Consider the following 15,605-nt stretch of genomic DNA (forward strand, 5'->3'; position numbering starts at 1 on the left):
CGCCATCTATTAAATGGCACCACAAAAAAAACAAAAATCCATAAATAATTTCGCTCTTTGGGTGTTCAAGATTAAAACAATTAGAAAAATAACTGTGGTATGTGCAACAAACATTTCGTTATAATAGAACCCAATTTTAAATAAAATTACTCTCCTCACAAGAAGAACACGACTTTCACTGAGAATGTACGTGAGGGTTTGATTACATCTTCATTGATGTAAATTTTTAATGTAGTACTGAGAAACTAGAGTTCTTAAAAAGTATATTATTTTTTCAATAAATGGCACTACTTTTAATATATATAAACATTAACATTACAGTTTATATCAGTAAAATTTATGAAAATTTTGAGCTCTGAACATTGAATCATTTTGATGCAATGAATTGCGTATGACTATAGAGCACAATCCGAACACTATTCCCGTGCAGTACTTCCCAGAAAAAAAATCATTTTTTAGAAAATGTTCACTTTTTCTAAAAAAATTTTCAATGAGGTATTAATACTACGATTAGTAATTACTAGCACAAACAGCCACCATAGGGCGTCGTTTCTGTTATAAACATTTTAATGGAGGAGAAAAAAAGGTACTTTTCAAATTATATAGCATGTAGCATGGGTTAGATAAATAGGATGAATAAATATATTGAGTAATGGTATTAATTAGTCTAGATGGTTAGACCTTCTATATGTCTAAACGTATGTTGTTATTGTTCGAGATATTAGAAACGAACATATCAAGGGTTCTAACATTTATCATTTGGTGAATGAAATGGATCTTAGGCAGTCTTTTAACTGAAGAACTCGTATCTGTGTCAGTTTAAATTCGAAAATAATTGTCCAGAAAGAAAGGGGAGTCAATTTGGTAGAGTTGAGAAATCTCCCTTCTCAGTTTATACGAACCAAACTCTCTCTCTATATATAAATATCCTTCAAAACACACACACAAACACATATGTTCATTAATCACCACGTGATTCTTCAAGATATTCAAGCTTTTTTACCCAGTCGAATTGGGTGTTGAAGTATCTACACAACCTTAATTTAATATCTAGGTGGTAATATCATATTCTAATTTTTCACTCACTAATATTACATACTTATTGTAAAAACGTTTATTTTCAAGTCTCTACCTACTACGTTTAAAGTAAACATACCTTAGTCACTTGAAAAAAATATGAATTTTCCAAGTGTCTAGATTAGTGAATAGTTGAGTATATAATTGTCAGTTACCGTGTGATAAATCTTTTTCTAAGGAGTAAGAAGATATCTTTAGTAGCTCTCAAAAACTTATTTTTTTTCTTACATTTCATTCTTCTGTATGTCAAATTTTCTTTGCTTGTGATGCGCGTGTTTACGTTGTTGGACACTGAAGTTTCGAATTGGTACTTTTTGAACTATTCATTATTCCACTGCACTTTGTACAGCCAATGGAAGATTAATAATATTCAAAGCTTATATAAACACACATACGCACAGAAGTTGAAGTTGGATTTTACTCTTGTTTTTTATGCCCATGGGAAAAAGTGTCACTGAAATGGTAACTGTAAACTTTAAGGTTCAAGTGGAAGTAAGACGACAATTTTTTTTTCAATTATTGAACCATTTCTTGATCATTAATATGTACAAGTCTTGAGAAAATTGCGTGATAGAACTTGATGAATGAAATTTGAGATGAAGTGGTCAGCTAGCATTTTGTAATCTTAAACAATAATTTCTTATATAAATTGCAAGCATGTTTTTTAGCGTTGTTTCGTTTCTTCTCACTTATTGACTTATATGCCCATAATTTTCGGAATTTCAGGGTGGTTAAATTCAACTGAGAACCACGACATGGGTTCACTTATATATTTTCCGAGTAAAGTTTTTCTGTGAGGTTTAATTACCTTGCAAAGGTAAAGGGGAAAGAAAAATTCGCTGGTATTCTTTAAACATTCACTTTACGTGTTGGGCAATAAAACAAGACGATTTATTACCATGAAAAAGATTTTAACGTAGGTGGAGCCTGAAAAAAAGCAGAAGCAGTTGCGCTCCTCAGGGAACTTGCAATGTCAGGGCGAATAGCGAGCGTTCAACGCAGACGAATAAAATTGCTTGTATAATTTACTTCTTAGGAAGTGCTTTATAAATAAAGATGTGAATTTTTTCTTTACTAATAACAACCTGTAATTTCACCTATTCCCCTTGAAAAAGAACAACTACAAAACCACTGTTTTTGGTAAGAAGGAGAATATTTTCTGTACAGTTTAATCTGTAATAAAGTGATATGAACTCGAAAGAGACAAAGGCCACATACAGAATAATATATGACACGAAACCGTTATGTATATGTGTATTTTCTTATAACATAAAAACACTTAACTGTGTGGTATTCCAATGTAAGACATAACAATACATAGGTCGGTTTGTCACTGCATATTAGGAAGTTCGAAAGAATGTCAGGTCATCAGCTTGACAAGGCCAACTTATTGATCATCATGGTGAGAAGGACCAGTGTGAAGACAGTCTAGACCTGCAACAATTAGAAAAGTAACAAGATACCAGGATTAGGATACGACATAACTAGAACGGGCTTTCTGGCTCAAACCACAATTAAAACAAAGCTATGAACATTAAATAATTCTAATCCAAACATAGGTTGCTGAAAGTTCTTGTTCTACTAGCCCTGATGAAGCTGCAAGGGCGTAACGTTGGCTGAAATAAAGTTTTTGTTTATTATTATATGGAGAGTAAAGATATTGCCAAAATGTCTAACTCCCTCTAGTAAACAATACAACTGTTGAATAGATATGTTTATTTAATAAAACATATATATGTATATCAACAAATTTACAGTATTGGAAATAATTTTGAAATAGTGAACAAAATGCGTATAAAGTACAAATATTGGGAGATTACTTCATCTCTATTGTACGAAACGTAACTGCACCAAAATATTGCCGCGTGTCGATAGTTTTACACTGTAAGTCGTTGTCATTCAACCAACTAGACAGTGCCACACCACCATAGTTATTATAAAGATATAGGCAGTCACACCATTACCTGCAGTAGTGAATGACAAATGTGTGTAGAAACTAAACATTTCGCTGGTGAGCGTTTCTCCATGCGGCAGATTGAAGTGAAGTACCATGTACGGAAACTAAACGTTGAAGTCTTGCCAATGAATTAGCTGTAAGTACAGCTGAGAATTTTCATTACAAAACAGTCAAAAACGCGTTGGCACGAAGCGCCCTAAACTCATGTGTAGCTCTCCAAAACCACTCTTAGGAAAAAGAGCCAAACCAGAAAGCTGAAGTGGTCATCATGTTGACATATACCTAACAAGTTAGAGGCGAGAACTAACTATATAAGATTCTTCATTTTTCCATATCACGACCTGTTTCCTAACGCCATGAAATAAGTCACACTGCATGGCACAAGTTATTTGTGGTTGTATGATAATCAGCTCAATTTATATCATGTTAAAAGTGCAAGTTAATAAATTAATGTTTCATTTTAGGCCTGCTCTAACAATTACGCTAATGTAAACATATGCAGCACCGACTTCGTAATCGTATGCATACATAATATGAGATATAGTCTAACTGTTTAACTGGATAAAGCAGTTAAGAGTGCAAAGAAACTTCGATATGCATTTACGGGAAAACGTTAATCACAATAATTTCCATTCTCAAATAATTGAAAATAAAACAATCTCGGATTTATTACTGAAATTTACAGTATCGGAATGTTGTCAGCTTTATGTTAAGGTTACTTTCAATCATTATTTTCACAGAACGAGAAACAGGTGTTCTTTCTTTCTGCTTGAGCGAGCATGTTCCTGTCAGCAGTCAAGGTGCCAGCAATTTTGTATAGATCTCGAACACCATTAACTCAGGTATAACCAACACTAGTATTGGTTCCCCAGCATGCTTCACAGTAGATGTCGTACGTTGATTGTTACCAAACAATTTGAAATTAGATTGAGCTGTAAAAAGCGCTCTTCTTCAGTTTTGCTCATCCCATTCTTTGAAGAAAAACAAATTGATTGTAAACGGAAGGAAGAAATCATTGTGAAAATATTCAGAATTTATGAATGCAATGAAAATATTAGTTCCATAATAATGCTTCTACGTCAGAGAGTACGGCAGTGGATGAAGTAAAAATTGAATAGAATTATAAGTAGTTTTGTTTCACAAGGTGACATTTATGGAACATAAAAAAGTATCAAAGCAAATTAACATAACATTTTATTTATTTTAACGAATCATGTTATATACCACAAAATTAACTCTAGTTTTCAAATGATCTGGCTCAACCATTGTGCTTGTTATACAGTCATGTAGAGTCAATAATTTCCTGGTAGTAGAGCAATTCCATCTTGCCGAATATTTAACATTTCAGTAACTGTTCAGAGACTCTTTCGTAACAGGTTTTTCCTTTACCGGCTAAGAACCATTACGCTTTATGGTTTATTACTTTAATAATCTCAATTATTTCAACTAAAAACCTTTTATCCTTACATTTATCGCTCCATTGTTCATTCTTCTATCAGATGTACGGCAACTTCCTTCTTTTTATAAAATCCAATATCTAAACCGGAATATTACAGTAAATACTGGGTTAAATCTACTTATGAGAACTGTTGTGTAGTATACTTTTAACTACTACTAAAGATACACATTTCCAGTGAGTAATTTAGATGAAGTTCACGTAACTAGAATAGTTAGATGTGTTTGAGAATTCTTTAAAAAAATATTTTTTTAGGCTAACTTTTCTTTTATCAGTGAGCCATAATCAACATGAAAACTAAAAACAATATGATCAAGTAACTTCTCAATCACATTACTTACCATCTTACATCGTAATTAGTGTAAGTAGTCTCTTCACTCTTTATTTATTCTGAACTAGAATATTTAATATTCCTGGTTGACATAGCAAATAAATAAAGGAAGCTTAATTAACTAAACATGGAGAAAGCTGGATTATCGCTTGAACTCGAAATAGTAAAGATGATTTAACATTCATCATCAAGTGATCATGATGAATATATGTGTGCCTGTATAACAATTAGACAAAATAGTAGTTTTTGAGATGGTATATGTGTTTGGCGTGTTCGGTCGTAAAATAGTTTTTATGTGTGTGTGTGTAATATCAGATACAACTCGTATTCTTTAATATACAATCGAATTTACTTTTTTTGGGATTGCGAAAATCGAGTTATTGGAAGAGCCAGCATAAAATGTCCCAGGTGTTATATATGTTCTTGCGGTCTGCAAACCCCTCCAAGACCAATTTCTTGAGAACCACGTGGTTGCAAAGCTTTAGGGGCGGTCCAGATACTTAAAGAGGCGTCTGGTTGTCTAGTGCAGGCAAGTCATTCTCGCCCACTGTTTGTACTCCAGCTGATGACGTCATAGCTACCTGCGATCAATCTGGGAGGAAGGGGGGGGGGGTAAGTGTTCTTGATAAAATCCGTTTAGCATTAGTATTTATTACAGTTATCTTGTTATGAACATATATATGTGTTTGTATGTTTTCTCACACTCTTGATTTTGATTTGTTCCTACTGGATAATTATGGGTCTGAAGAAGGCCTTAGTTGTTTTTCTGAAGTTTTAGTAAAAATTTCTGCATTGTAAGTAAGGGATACAGCTTTGGCTTTATAAAGGCTTAGTTTCTAAAGAAAAAACGTAATGAGCTGCTAAATAACATTTTTATTGTATACGTCTGTTCAAGAACTAAATGTTTGAAATCGAATACTATTCGATCCCTTTTCGGATCGTGGATAGCTCAACATGTATCTATGGGGGCGGCAAGAGATTACAAAATTAACCATGGTGACATAAACTATTATACAATTTTGACACTTTAACAGAGTGAGTAAATATTCAGGCAAAATTTAGAATCTGTTAATCCTTGTTATGGTTGTTTAGTAATTGTTTAAAATTGCATTTACACTTTCATTGGGTGCTGTCGATACACATTGATATTTAACAGTTGCTTCGGGAATCTTTTAGACGGTTTTAAAATACATAAATATGTATAGTCATTAATTGTAATGTATGTACTAACAATATGGAATTTGGCTTTTAGCGTTGACTTTGTGACACAACACCTGTCACGTAAAGTTTACTTTATCAGGATGATGATGATGATGATAATAAATGATTTTTTGTCTTCAATAAGAGGATGGTATTTCACTCGATAGTTTTAATAGGATGGCATTCCATGTGATCGTTTTTAATAGTGTGGTATTTCATATATTTTACGTGATAGTTTTATAAGATGATATTTCATGTGATAGTTTTAACAGGATGGCATTCCATGTGATCGTTTTTAATAGTGTGGTATTTCATATATTTTACGTGATAGTTTTATAAGATGATATTTTATGTGATAGTTTTAACAGGATGGTGTTTAATAAGATGATATTTGACAAGTCTTATGTAGATCAGAAGGTCCAAGGTTCAAGCTGCGGGGGCGTTATAACTGTGAAAGTTAATCCAGCTATTTTTTTACGAGTAGTCGCGTATGCGGAGGATATTACTTCCTGTTTGTCTTTATACTAGTTAAGAGTTCTGAATTAGGAATGGATATGCCTCATATTTGGGGTTTTTGACCTGATTGGTTAGTTCACGTGTTCCATAATTTGCTGTTCACGTTTGAAATACAAAATACCGTTTAATGATATGCTATTCAGAATATTGTATACAAAAATTACTGTAAATGCTCTAGCTTGCTACAATTCAATAGTATTTAATAATTTGATTTGCGTTTTAGTGGTTACAACTGTCTTATCGTAGCTTCACTTATATATAAAAAAGGAAAAAAATCAAAATTAAACATTAGTTTCCACCAAGACGGAAACTTAGTTAACACCCCAAACAGCATCAGGAAGATGTTAAAAGTAACGTGAAATTTTGTTTTACTTACACAGTGTTTTACGATACACAATGGGTTATCTGCGCTGTACCTACCACGAATAGCAAAACCTAAGTTTTAAGAATACAAGTCTTCAAGCTGAGGGGCAGGGGTTTTGTTGTTTGAAGACTATTTCGTCTTTAGTCAGCTCTAAATAATGATGATCATTTCCTAATATTTAATTGGTGCCTTAATTTAGTAGTTGTTGTTATTTGACGTTAAGCACAAAGCTACACATTGGACTATCTGTGCTCTGTCCACCACGGGTACCGAAACTCGGTTTCTGGCGTGTAAATCCGCAGACATGCCGCTGTGCCACTGGAGGGCTTAATTTAGTATCATTCAAAAGTTATTAAAATTTTCAGGACAAAATGAAAAACTCACACTTGTACTTAGTTATTCAATGGTTCTTACGTAAAATATTTGGATGCTGGTATTTGCGATTTTGATATTTTCAACCTTAATAGCGACACATGGACTAAATGGACAGGCTCATGCATGGTCGTTCCTTATTTATAACTGTTGATCAAGAAAATCAAACCAATCACAAACACACGCCGCCTGAACGGGTACTCTTAACCGAATAGAGGAACTTGGTGTCACTTTTATGACGTGCTTACAGCTGAAAATGCGGAGTACGTTCAGACACACTTGACGAGTTCGAAACTTGAACCTTTTAATTAGCAACTCGGCACTCTCGACCACGCCGATCCCAGATTTGCACGCATAAATGAATTACGGAATAACTTAAGTCCATCATTTTTGAACTAATAATAATACAAGAAAGTTATATAGTTACAAAATAAAAATCAAGTTGTAGTCAATGCAAGATGTCCGAGCCCTGACATGGCCTAGTGTTTAGGGCGCTCGACTCGCAAACTGCGGGTCGTGGATTCGAATCACACCATCAAACATGCTCGCCCTTTCAGCTGTGGGGGCGTTATAATATGTCGGTCAATCCCACTTTTATTGGTAAGGAATGACCCAGGAGCTGGTGTTTGGTGGCGATAACTAGCTTCCTTTCTTCTATTCTATCACTTCTAAATTAGAAAAGTCCAACGCAGATAACCCTCGAGCAACGTTGCATGAAATTCAACTAACAAACAAGCAAGATGTCCAATTTTCATAATAAAATAGAAAAGCGGATGTTCGAAAAAGTAAAGCTATCGATGTCTGGAAGATAACCTTTCTACCGAGACATTCGTGGTTGTCCTTGTGTTTTAAATACATGACATGGTAGAGTTATTATTGAAAGATAACAGATTTGTAATAAATCTCATCAAGTGGATGAATTTTTTCTTGCCTCAATCACTTTGTTGCTCTGCGTTATAGCACCTAAGAGATGATATCAGTGTTATTAATGCGCAAGCTATAACTTGTAGCATCAAGTTCTGATTGTGACTCTATGTCCTCTGTTCAATGTCGCTGACATGTCTGACAATTTAATTGACGGTCTCGCCTAATCGGATAACATTATTTAACTCTGAGAGCCCTCTTTTAATCGGAATTCGGATTACACACAGCGCTTAGAGAGAATAGTAAAGGTTGTATTAAACTGAGTTATTTAATTTATTTTTAAGTTGAAGAAGACATTTCTCTTTTAAGTTTCTTTTTTTATATTTATATGCACGTGCAACATATCTTTTTTTTTCTTTTGTTTGTTTGTTTGTTTTCGAATTTCGCGCAAAGCTACACGAGGGCTATCTGCGCTAGCCGTCCCTAATTTAGCAGTGTAAAACTGGAGGGAAGGCAGCAGGTCATCACCACCCACTGCTAACTCTTGGGCTACTCTTTTACCAACGAATAGTGGGATTGACCGACACATTATAACGCCCCCACGGCTGAAAGGGCGAGCATGTATGGTGGGACGGGGATTCGAACCCGCGACCCTCAGATTGCGAGTCGAGCGCCTTATACACCTGGCCATGCCGGGCCTTTTATTTTTTCTTTTAGCTTATGAGACAAATTATTTTAAAGTATGTTCATGTAATTTGGTTTGTACTTTCCAGGAGAATTTCATTTTATAGAAACCCATTTGAAAAGAATAGTTAATTGCTGTAAAATTTGTTTTTGTTTGTTTGTTTTTAAATATTGCACAAAGCTGCACAAGGGCTATCTGTGCTCTGCCCATCACGGGTATCGAAACCCGATTTCTAGCGTTGTAAGTCCTCAGACACACCGCTGTGTCACTGGGGGGCAATTACTGTAAGAGAATTATTTTAATTCTAGAATAGCTTGAACAAATCATAGAGTTATACCAGGTTAAATTATTTTACTTATTCATGGAATTATGCCAGGTTAAAATATTTTTACGTATCTATAGAATTAGAGAGATTTAAATTATTTTACTTGTTTATAGACTTGGGCCAGGTTAAATTATTTTCCTTATTTATAGAGCTATGCCTGGTTGAATGATTTTTACATTTTTGTAGAGTTTTGCCTAGTTGAATTATTTTTATAATTGTTTTATTTTTACTCTGAAATCACAGAGCTGTAAATTCTAGTAACGTTATGAAGAACCTTTAGATGAGTTTGTTTTTAAAGTTGTTGAATTATTAGATATTGCTCATAGAATATGTTCACGTTAATTAGAGTAAAATTATGTTCAGATATGTTTCAGTTTTTGTACGCATCTTTCCATGTCATGAAACTACTATATTGCTACCATGTTTAAGTGTTCCAAATCTTGATGTTATTACAGGGATTGTAGACATTTACTTTTTGACTCAAAATAATATTAGTTATTTGAAACGCGTTATTTACGTAAAATACTTAAATTATTTTGAAACACGTTGTAATGATAGTGAATTTGTGACTTTTTATTTATCGAATTATCCCTTGATTCTAAGGCTTCGTTATTCTAATAATGGATCTTTAAAAGTTCTTATTATGATTCTGATAACATAACGTACGTAGTGGATGCTGGCATGTTATGGATTGCTGCTTAATAGGGTGTCAGAAAGAAAAACGGCCATTAATAAGAATTCAAACGAAATAATGATAGAATATTGTAGAATATCGATAGCTAACTTATGTTAACATTCACATATTTTTCATTTTATTTTTGCATGAAGAAGAATTACGTTATTAGGATTTCTTAATCTGTTGGTGAAATACTAGATGTTTCCGAATCTATCTGAAGTATTTTCCCAACGTTCGTTATTCAGTACTTCAGGTGTTCATAAGACTACAACAATACTACTGCTAATTACTTACTAATATCCTGTATACGACATCGCTGTGACATTAATTAATTACTAATATACTATATAAGATATCTTTGTAACATTACTTACTTACTAATATTCTGTATAAGACATTGATGTGACATCAATTAATTAATAATATACCGTGTAAGGCATTGCTGCGACATTAGTGCTCCCTCACAACATTGGAGACGTTTCAACAGTCAAATGGCCTTATACTGGTTGATAGCTTCTTAAAATTTGAAATTCATTGTATTAACGTGATTTTTTTTTCGAACTTGTATCTAACTATTTCGCGGAATAATTTAAGCCCATATAATTATTTTGGTAAGTAACTCTTTAATGTTACAGTTGCTACTAGACTTCGATTTGTTGTTAATTAAAAACAAAAACGTACAACGTGATCCCGAACTAGGTGGTTGGCAGAACGCACGCAGCTTCAATATTCTGTCCTTGTTGTTTGAATCTTTTGGTGACGAGTCACCTTGAAAGTCTGGCTTGACGCCACTAACCTTGAGGTTATCCTGCCAGGTAGGCCGGTGTGTCTTACCGGCAGCTTAGCAGTATAATCTCAAAAGGTTAAAAAACATCAATGCGGGATTTCCAGCGAACAAATACAATTTGTTTTCGATAAATTGAAATGACTGTTCATTTAAGCGCAAAGCTACACAAGCTATCTGCGCTCTGTCCAACAAAGGGCATCGAACTCTGGATTTTAGCGTTATAAATTCTTAAACCTACTGTTGATCCACTGATGGACAAATTGAAATGAACCCATAAATTACAAAAACTATGTTCAGTATGCTTTGAATAATTGTGAATGTAAAGAAAGAAAAAAAGTAGTGTTTATGATTGTATTTTGACATAAATAACATTAGCAAAACATATTAAAAACTATTAAGACAAATTTTTTGTTTATTTTTAACATCTTTTTAGTATCTGAAAGTTTTAGTGTCACCAACGGTTAGATCACAAACAAGATGCTAAGTATTTTATTTATTGTGAAAATCATACATACTCTAGATAAATTGGCATGACCAGGTGGTTAGGGCGCTCGACTCGCGTCGAGGGTTCGAATCCCCGTCACATCAAACATGCTTGCCCTATCAGCCGTGACAGTCAATTCCACTATTTGTTGGTAAGAGAGTAGCCCAAAAGTTGGCGGTGGGTGGTGATGATTAGCTGCCTCCCTCTAGTCTCACACTGCTAAATTAGGGACGATAGCGCAGATAGCCCTCGTGTAGCTTTGCGGGAAATTCATAACAAACAAACTGGATCAATTGAATAAGTTTTGAATTCCTAAGAAATAAATTCAAACATTATTTTTGAATAGAGTTTTTATATGAAATGTTAGTCCAACAACCGAACTGTGATTGAATTATTGATTTTTTTTTCACATGAACTGCGAAGACTTATTTATTGTTTGTTACTAAAATTGAAAAACCAGATAAACATTTTTTTGTCTCTATATTATGATTATATTTATTTTTATTGTTTGTTTGGAATTAAGCACAAAGCTACACAATGGGCTATCTGTGCTCTGCCCACCACGGGTATCGAAACCCGGATTCTAGCGTTGTAAGTCGGGAGACATACCGTTGTGCCACTGGGGGGCTATTTTTATTGATACCAAAAAAAAAGCCAAAAATTCAACTTGTCTTTATCATTTTCCAAGCATTCCTCCGTCATAGGATATCATAATTTTACGTCAATGAAGATGTCATTCGAGATCTGTTTTCTAATTCACAGTTTCGGCTTGATGCTTAACCAGATTATTAAATGGTGATTGAGCAAACTGTTCATAAACAAGAAAATACATGTTTGTTTAAAAACATGAGGGAATTTTTACAAAAGACGCTAAGTTAAATAGTTTTTGAAAAAAGGATCGTTTAAAAAAGAAAAGTAGTGTTAGCTAAACTAATGCATGCCATACATCGAAATGTTACTTGTACTTATTTAGAGACACGCAAGAAATACACGTACACACAACATATATATATGTGTGTGTTTTTTTTTATTTGATTTGTAACGTGATTAAAAGATGCTGTAAACGACATACCTCGTTTGCTATCTGTTTTAGGTGTAGAAAAAAGAAAGAAATAAGAAAAACTGAGTTAGTTGTCTGCGATACAACATGAAATATTCAGATACAGTTTGTTTGTTTGTTTGTAATTAAGCACAAAGCTACACAATGGGCTATCTGTGCTCTGCCCACCACGGGTATCAAAACCCAGATTCTAGCGATGTAAGTCCGCAGACATACCGCTGTGCCACTGGGGGGCCAGACACAGTTTAAAAAAGATTGATTAAAGGACATTACCTAGAACATTTTCTTTTGCCTGTTTTGGATATTCCACAAAGCTACACAAGGGCTATATGCGCATAGCAGGTCATATAACTTACAAACTAATAGACTAGAGATAATGCAACTAGTCAACAGCAACCCCAGCCAACTCTTGGGCTACTCTAATAGAATAATGGGACTTGACAGTCAATCTTATACCGTACCCACGGCCCAAAGTGCGGAGCGCGATTTCGCAGCAACGGGACACGAACCGAGGACCTTTGGATGAACAGACCATCAAGCTAACGACTAAAATAGTTATAGCTTTGAGAGGCTTTTGCGTTTCACAGGTGAGTCGGTACCTTTTCTTTTCATCGTATAGTGCATAATTATTGGTATACTTATGAAAAGCTTCTGCTCCATAGAAACGTTAAACACTAATGATTTATCTATAAGTTTTTATTGGAGTGTAGCCTAAAAATAACAAGGAATGCACTTTAAGTGCATGAAAAAATAAACTTTATATTTATTTCACTTACTTGCATTGTACAGCTAGTGTAGTCGTAGAATAAGAAAGGCCAGTTTATTTAGTCATGCTATTTTTTGAACCTTTAACAGCTGAAACAAAATACTGAAATAAAATAAAAATAAATTCTAAGACACGATAAACACGAACTTACGTCTTAAAATAGAGTTCCATTTTTGTTTAAAATTTTCATGCATTTTAAGTGCATTTACTGTTGGACCAAAGCGCTTTTATACTTTAAGTCACAATTTCCAACGGACGTACATACTAGATGTTAGCGTATATCGCCGCTAAAAGGTTTCTGTTTTAAAGTAATTGATATTTGCGTTACCTCAATTTTATCTGGGTAAAAAGTCTGTAACAGTTACCATGGCAACGGTTTTGGGCCGGCGGAATGGCAACGGTTGACTCGGCAACTTCTTCGTTTAAGTATATGTGCCAAGTATTGATTTTTTTTTATTATTATTAAGAATGTAGAAGTATAAGTTTTCTATCTACACTGAAGATAAGTATTCATGGAAGATAAGTGAAAATATAGTCAATTCTTTAACATTTCAATCATGTTTATCAACTCGCTTCACATAGATAATACTGCATACAAATATACTCATGCTTACTATACATGTGCACACAGATCAAAGCAGTATACATAATTAAAGTCGCATATATATAAGATTATCTATGTATGTATGTATGTATATATAAATACATTACGGATCGTGAACGGTTTAATGGGTTTTAATAGGAAAGGTATGCGATGGGGTATGGCTTAATGATGTCGGGTTTAACTTCATTAAGTAAACTCTACAATCTGTAATGAGTACCGTGATCAAACTTAAATCTCGTCTGTTGGTTGAGTTTTAGGATCTAATGCCTCAAATTAAAATCCAACCAGTAAAACGAGTTCCCAAGCATTATGGATCTGAAGTCCAAACAATTGGCTTTCACTACGAGAAATGCATGAGTATTTGCAAATGGATCTTTAAATTTTATAATTGCACATTACTCACAAATGGCTGGCCTGTCCTCAGTTTATGTGGATGTTATTGACTCGCATTTTGTATAAACAGTTATTCTGCCACTAAACTTGAGACGTTTGTAGTGTATTTTATACTGTTTTAATGCCTTTTTTGGGGGGTTATACCCTTATCTTTTGTGTGGGTGGTGTACACATTTATATCCGTGAACACACAGACATCTGTGACTATAAACAGTTCAAGGTCAGTTAAAGTACATAATATCATTAAACATTGATGCATGAGATAAGCTTAATAGGTTGATTAGATGTGTGAAAGTAGTTTTTGTTTGTTATTAAGCACAAAGCTACACAAAGGGCTATCTGTGCTCTGCGACGGTTATCGAAACCCGGTTTCTAGCGTTGTAAGTCCGGAGACATACCACTGTGCCACTTGGGAGCAACCGAAAAGGAACAAACACTTTGACATAGTCTGTAAATATATATATGTGTGTATGTAAATAGATATATAGCTTTCAAACTGTTGATTACCTTAATTGTTAATAGGCGATTGAATCATCACTATGAAACAATAATGAATTAAATATCGCATTAATGTTATCGATCCATTTTGTCAACTTATTGTCATAGCGAAAAATGTCTGTGATAATAGCACCCAAATGCATTGGAGATGTCCCATCCATCAGACAAAACCTAAACGCTGACATTAATCTAGTTAGCCTCCATGGAAAATCAAATAAATGTACGAAAATCAAATAAGGATACGAAGCTGAGTGCTTACACCCACCTCTCAGTTTCTACTGCCTTTCACTGTCTATAGCCAGTTGTGGGAAGGCAGTTACCCTTAAATTTCTTGAAGTAGAAATGAAACCACCCTAACATTTCTACTAAATTAAACTCCCAATCTCCACCCTTACAAATATATACTAAATAGAACTACAAAAATATTTTAGAAACTAAACTACCGATTAAGGAAAATATATTATATAAATAATATAAAATAAAGAGGGTGTTAGTTAGTTTGATTTATAAGTAGCTAATAAAAATTTTTGGAATAATTTTATTCAGTATACCGGAAAGGCAATACTAACTTCAAGTAGCTGGGCTTGTCTCGGCGTTCCCGTTATATACTTGAATAAATCTTCAAAAGAATAACATAACTGGTCCATCTCGTCTGTTTCATACTCCAAACTAAATTAAAATAATTAAAAAATAAATATTAAAGCCAGCTCTTATCATGCATATACTTATCAAGCTTTTTCTTAAACTCACTTAAATTTACTGCCTCTACAATATCCGAAGGCAACCCATTCCATAGGCCAACCACCCTGTTATAAAAATAATGCTGTCTTAGCTGAAGATAGCTCCTACCCTTCCAAAATTTATATTTGTGCCCCCTAGTCTTACTATTCTCACTGTTAAATATGAAAAGAATATAATGCATCAACACTATCAATTCCCTTTACAATCTTAAACACCTTAATCTCCCTAACTCTTCTTTTTTCAAAAGAAAACAATTTGAGAGATTTCAGCCTCTCCTCGTATGACAACCCCTCCATCCCAGGCACCATTCTAGCAACCCTTCTCTGAACCCTTTTCAATAATTCAATGTCTTTCCTAAGGTAAGGAGCCCAAGACTGAACGCAATATTCCAAATGTGGCTTAACCAGTGACCTATACAATGAAATTATAACCTCTTTAGACTTGTATTC

General features: G+C 34.1%; 1 protein-coding gene and 1 long non-coding RNA gene across 3 annotated transcripts in view; one reads left to right on the forward strand and one right to left on the reverse strand.

Annotated features, from left to right (window-relative positions):
- LOC106470380 (glypican-5-like) overlaps positions 1-15,605 on the forward strand; it is a 154,508-nt gene that overhangs the window by 103,657 nt on the left and 35,246 nt on the right. The gene's annotated exons all lie outside the window — the stretch shown is intronic.
- Positions 2,405-15,605, reverse strand: part of LOC111088780 — a 36,786-nt gene continuing 23,585 nt past the window's right edge. Inside the window, exons 2-3 of the long non-coding RNA XR_002613201.1 lie at positions 14,985-15,084; positions 2,405-2,511 (exon numbers count right to left, since the gene is read on the reverse strand). This is a non-coding gene — a long non-coding RNA (uncharacterized LOC111088780). The remainder of the gene's footprint in view (positions 2,512-14,984; positions 15,085-15,605) is intronic.

Source organism: Limulus polyphemus, unplaced genomic scaffold, assembly GCF_000517525.1.
Source record: "Limulus polyphemus unplaced genomic scaffold, Limulus_polyphemus-2.1.2 Scaffold103, whole genome shotgun sequence".
Classification (NCBI taxonomy): Eukaryota; Metazoa; Arthropoda; class Merostomata; order Xiphosura; family Limulidae; genus Limulus; species Limulus polyphemus.